Source organism: Oenanthe melanoleuca, chromosome Z (assembly GCF_029582105.1).
Source record: "Oenanthe melanoleuca isolate GR-GAL-2019-014 chromosome Z, OMel1.0, whole genome shotgun sequence".
NCBI classification, from domain to species: domain Eukaryota; kingdom Metazoa; phylum Chordata; class Aves; order Passeriformes; family Muscicapidae; genus Oenanthe; species Oenanthe melanoleuca.
The window spans coordinates 58683066-58689065 of NC_079362.1; positions in this window are offsets into that span (position 1 = coordinate 58683066).

Sequence of the window (6000 nt, forward strand, 5' to 3'; positions counted from 1 at the left end):
CTGAATAAGAAATTCAATAAACTATTATAGATGCCATAGGTGATTTTTGACAAAAAAGAAAGTAATTCTCATTGGCATAACAAGGCAATTGGGCTTCCCACTAGGCATCAGCTTTTAATCTATAGTCTTATTTGTCAATTGTCTGCTTGGGCGACCTGTTCCTGTTTCAGGATGAAGATGACTGAAGATACTGTTATATTTTATGAAATCATAATTATTTCAGCACCAAAATCTAGTTCTAGTTCTAGTTGTAATATTGTAATAGTGAATGTGGTAATCAAGCCCCTGGAACTTTGAACACATCAGCAAATCATTCACAAATAACTTCTTAAAATAAATACTTAAGATAGGTGAAAGAAAATACCCTCTGAACTTCACATTTTTACTATGTGCCCTTTTCTGCTTTGATGGAATTGATGGCTTTCCAATTCTATTACACTGATACAAAGTGACAAAAACTCCTGACAGTGATCTTGCAAAGAACAGCATTATACCTTCATGGAAATTTATGCTTCCCTGTTTCTTTTTCAGAAGTTTTACAGTTCATAGGAGTAACAGTGTATTGAAGCCCAAAGAAATAGTCTACCTGGAAGACTGATTCTCTGATTAATAACTCTGTTTTGAAAGAAATTTTCCTTTTCTAAGAAAAGCTGTGGCAAACAAGCAAAAAAATATTCACAGCTCTGAAGTCTTTTTGTATTCCCAGAGAAATTATATATTTAATAAAATGTTGCTGACTTGTTTAAAACACCAGATCTGCTAAAATGTTAGTGATAATCAATCCAAGCCATTCTATGATTCTAAGATAACAAAAGACAGAAAAAAAATAACCAACTTCCTTGTCCTTGAGTCAATGGAAAACCAGAAATAGAACAGAGCAGGGCCCAGCCTATGAGTGGCATCTCAAATACCAGAATGAAAAACGGTTGGAATGACTGGCATGGAAAGCCAGCCCTCATGGGTAGTTCCCACACAATGGCATCCCCTGGTGAGCAGGAAATATCTCCATTATCTAAGATCCTGTTGCATGGCAACAGCCAGTGAATGTTGACTCGTTAGCAGCACCCACTGTACACCAGAGTGACACTGCCAACACAATAAATGTTCACTTGCAGTAGCAGAAGTCCAAGATTACTTTTAATCTACAAATTAGACTTAGATTTTGACAATTTAGCAAATAGATCTCAAATAAAAGGGAGAAAAGCTCAGCTATTAATCACAGAGAAAATCCAGCTTTAATCCATGAGAAAACATGCAATGAAAATGGAAAATTTTTCAGGGTGGATAAATTATGAGATATTTTGTCATTATCAAGATGCAGATCATGAGTCATGCTATAAAGACATTTTTTGAGCCTGTATAAACAAGATTCTTTTTTTTTTCTTACTTTTTTTTTTTTTTTTTAATTCTAAGATATAGATTTTGATCAGTGGTAGCAACATCAGATATAAGCATTCCAGCTGATGAAGCAGAGGTTAGTTACACATACATCTATTCACTGTGTTGACAATAGGAACTTTTGAGTTTATTCAGGGTTCTAAAACTCTACATAAATGTGTGAGTGTCTGAGCCAAAAACTTTTCAAACAAAAATATTTCAAGCTAATTTCTGGGGTCACCTAAGTCCTTAATAAATTTGTAGAATTTAAACCCCTGTTGTAAATGTACTTGTCTTTCTGACCTGTGCATACATCTGTACACTCTCAGAAATCTAAAAATCTTATTTGGTAAAGTGGCTATGTAAAAAAAGCAGCTCTGCCAACATATTTCCTACCTGTATTTAATTTCTTTTCATTACAAATACAAGAAATATATTCTCAAAAAAAGTTAAACCCTTCCAGAACTGTAGACTACTATCCTCTGTTTCCCAAATCATATTACATGAATATGAGATTCTTCTATATGTAAATACTGACTGCAAAGTAAATACTGACTTTTATTACTAAAGAAGAAAAGACATCCATTTGAATTTCAGATCCTTGATTTTCAGCACTAACAGATGTGGAGTAAAATTCTTTCTACTCACAAGTAAGGCAAATTTTCTCTGAGATTAATAAAATAATCTGCAAAGTAGCCTTCCAGTTTCACGTAGCATTATGAACCTAAATTTAAAAACAGTTATACTTCAAAGATCATACCCCATCTTTAAGGGGGTGTTTGGTGTCCTGGTACCCAGATGAATGAAGGGATATTAAAGAGGTGTTTATAATTTTATTCAGACATCCTCTTTGTGGTTCAATATAGATGAGAGGAAGCAAAAGGACAGAAAATTAAGGACTTTATTTAAATTATATTCAAGCAACCCCTTTGCTTCCCCATGTATTTCTGCAAGTTTCTGAGTGAGAGTGTAGCAGACCAGGAATTTCTGAGCTGTGTGATGTTTGGCTGCAGGATAACTGCAGAGAGCAGCCCTAAAGCTGAGGGAGGGGGCCATCAGATCAAACCACGGAGAGGTCCAGGAGCTTTCCCCAGGGTGCTGACCTGCGCTGCTGAACGTGTGCAGGTGGCTCAAATTACCCCCACAGAGAGTACAAACACAGCCCCCGTCTCAGAACACCCTTTGGGGCTTGGCTTGGTAAAACAGCTCAGATAGATGTCTCTCCCACAGTCCACTCACCTAAGCTGTTTAATTTGAAGTGAATTTTCTCATCTGACAGGAGGAGACTACAGGCCCAAAGGGCTTAGATACCTGCAGCGACTTAACAGCTCCGCAAAACTAATGAATAGTCTAAAACAGGGCTTTCCCCAGTGGGAGTTGTTCTCTTTTGCCATAAAATATGTAAATATTAATGGGACCTGAGGTTTCAACTCTGTTTTTAAATTTTCTTTGTGAATCTCCTAGTCAATGAGCTCCACAATGCTTCCCTCTCCCCAGTGAATCTTTAATTATTCTGCAGGAAATAGAAGCGCTTCATTACCTTTCTTATTCTTAATATTAAAATAAATTCATTAACAGGAAGAAATGGAGAGGGATTCATTATTCCTCAAAGGGAAAATGTGAAATGAATGGAATATGAAACATATCAGATATTAAACATGAGCATTTATACCAATTTTCAACTAAAAAGTGTATATTGATTTCATCAGAGTACATCTGATGTTCAGACTTTCAGGAATGAGACCAAAATTGATACTTAAGGAGCCGTACCAGAATTTGGATTGAACCATAAGGTCAAGCTGGAAGTTTTTGCCTTAGGCGTGGTGGAAGTCTGTCTCCACCAGAATTTTACTTCTTCGAGGGTTATCTTTATTCTTCTGTCCTAAGTGACATGGATTGTCAGCACAAGAGAGGTTTAAGAGACCAAATCAATATCAAAATTATACTAATAAGATAAGGCTACTGGTTACATCTTGAGAGAAAATTGCCATGGCCCGGCAAAGGCTTTGTAACATTTTCCTGTAACATTTGCCTCTCTCATTCTAAGCCATATCCCTACATGCCCACCATTGCAAGCTTATGGATGATCAGTGAAAACTCCAAAATGAAACCTGTTCCCACAGATCCTGTTTGAAACTGGCTATTAAAAATGTTCTATTTACTTTGTTAGTGTGCTCAAGCAGAAACCCACAGCAGGGTTGTCTGTGATTATTACTCAGCCCACAGAGAAAGGCATGTAAAGGTATTTTAAAAGAGAGTAACTCCTTGTTGGGGGTTGAGTGTTTTTCCTATTGCTGTGTCAATTTAAAGAATTTTTCCCATTGTCATGCCAATGGAGCTGCCGGGTACACCGCGGATCTTTGCGGGCTCTGGACAAAAGGGGTGGGTGGGATCGGCTTGGAGAGGGGCTCTCGTGCTTCCGGAGGGGACTCGTGTTTCCAAGGGCGGAGAGGAGGATCCTCTCGGTCTTGGAGCCACGCGGTAAAACGCAGGAGAGAGCCAGACCCTCTGCCATCACCTGCCCTGCATCTGCCCTGCTCCAGCCTCCAGTCTCTGCGGACACAGCTGAGCACCAGAACCCAAACGGTGAGCGAGGAGCTGCCCGCTCCAGCCGCTCCCCCCTGAGACCGGCGCGGCCGCGGCCGCCCCTTCCCGCCTCCGCTCCTGCCGAGAGAGAGCATGCTCACAGCTAAAGAAAGGACTGGAACCGAGTTATCTGTTCTGTTTTGTTCGTAATTTTAACAACTGCTGTTGTTTCTGCTGGTACAGTTGGATATATTAGTAAAAGAGCTGTTATTCCTACCCCCTTATCTCTGCCTCAGAGTCCTTGATTCAAACGTTTATAATATTTTGCGGGGAGTGGAATTCGGGTCTCTGTTTAAAAGGAAAATTTCTGCCTTTCTTGGCAGACCCCTGTCCTTCAAACCAGGACACTCCTTTTCTCCGTTTTTCAAATATTACAAAACATCACAACTTGGTATTCTCATGTTGCTAACATTTTCCTTTTGATGACTAATTAATACAGATAATAAATAATTATGATGGTAATAAATTATGACTCTGCTTATCTTCCTCAAAATTTTGTGCAAGGATCCCATTAGCTAAAAAGCTTTGAGTCACCTGGGGCATGGTCCATCATCCTACAGAGCTTAGCTCTCACAAGCCCAAATCTCTAACTACTTGGATCCAACCTGCCTTTTTAAGATCACAGTCACTCTTCTTTCTTTGCCTGATCACACACTTTTCATGAATGAGAATCCTCAAAAACAACACAGTTGAATAAAATAGAAAACAATAACTTTGAAGAAAAGCAACACTACAAGAATATATAGGAGCCTGATGATTCAACTTGGTCATACAGTTGTTCAAGTCCCCCACCTCTAAAAGTTTGTCAAGTCATCCTCTCTCTATTAAAACTGAATGTAACCAAGAATGTCACAAGTAAACATGAGAACCTGAGGAGGCTGGAAGCCTGATTTTCCTGAAGCATGAATTGGAAAATAGGTCTATATGTCCACAGTTACAGAGGATGATATGTTTTCTACTTTGGGCTAATCAATTGCATATTTTTGTATGTTTATCTTCCTTATGAAAACAAGATTCCACAATCTTTATAAAGATCTCAATAACTGTGTTATATTTATATTGCAAATAAAAAAAATTAATCTGCTTTAAAATTCCCTGAATTTTAAATTTAAATTTAAAATTTAAAATTCCCTGAATCCCACAGAATTTAGTACAGAATTCATTCACAGAAGCAAAAATAAATGCTCACTAACAATGTTTATGGTCCATTGTACATCACAGAAAGACAGCAGGAAAATTCTTGTCACTGGAACACTTGTTACACAGATACATAAAAAGTTACTTGAAAGGAAGAGAAGATCCATCACTAGTGCTCAAGAGGATAGCTCTGAAACAATTCTAACAAAATATCAATTGTACAAAAAAGTAGGGGAGAAAAATCAAATTATTTAATAAAATAAGGTAATAACAGTCATGCATATAGCTTCTGCAGACCTAAATTCAAGAGTAAAATTTGAATATACCAAGAAATAAATTTTTGATTATTCTCTCTTCCAAAGACATAGCAATTATTACACTGACAGATAAAGACATATAAAATGTCTCTGTGATGCAGAAATGATCCTGTAAAAAATGTTTCAGACTCTTTTTTCTCTTGGATGTTATCACTGCATCTGTCCAATGCTGCAGGAATTGTTGTTCTTCCCATCTACAACCTATTCATTAGTGGATGGAAAGGGTTGAGCCTAAAGCTAACAGTGACTTTAAAATAAAACACTTGACAGCAGGAGTGTCAAGCACCTGAACACGGATAAAACACAAAAGGCCTACAGTGATTAGAGAAGTCAAGAAACACCTTTAAGGTCAAGCTGGGAAGACATCCCTTAGGGATATGAAGGATCCAGTGAGAAGCAGAGGATGGACGCTGGGGCTCTTTCTTCTTGTAATCATCTTGTAATCATCTATGAAATACTGAATGAAAAAAGGATGGAACATTTCAGCACGAATGAGCTGAAGTAAATCCAGTTTGCTTTTAGCAGAGCAATCCACAAAGAAGCCATAGCATGATGCTAAAATACTAATCAAATTAACTTTTTC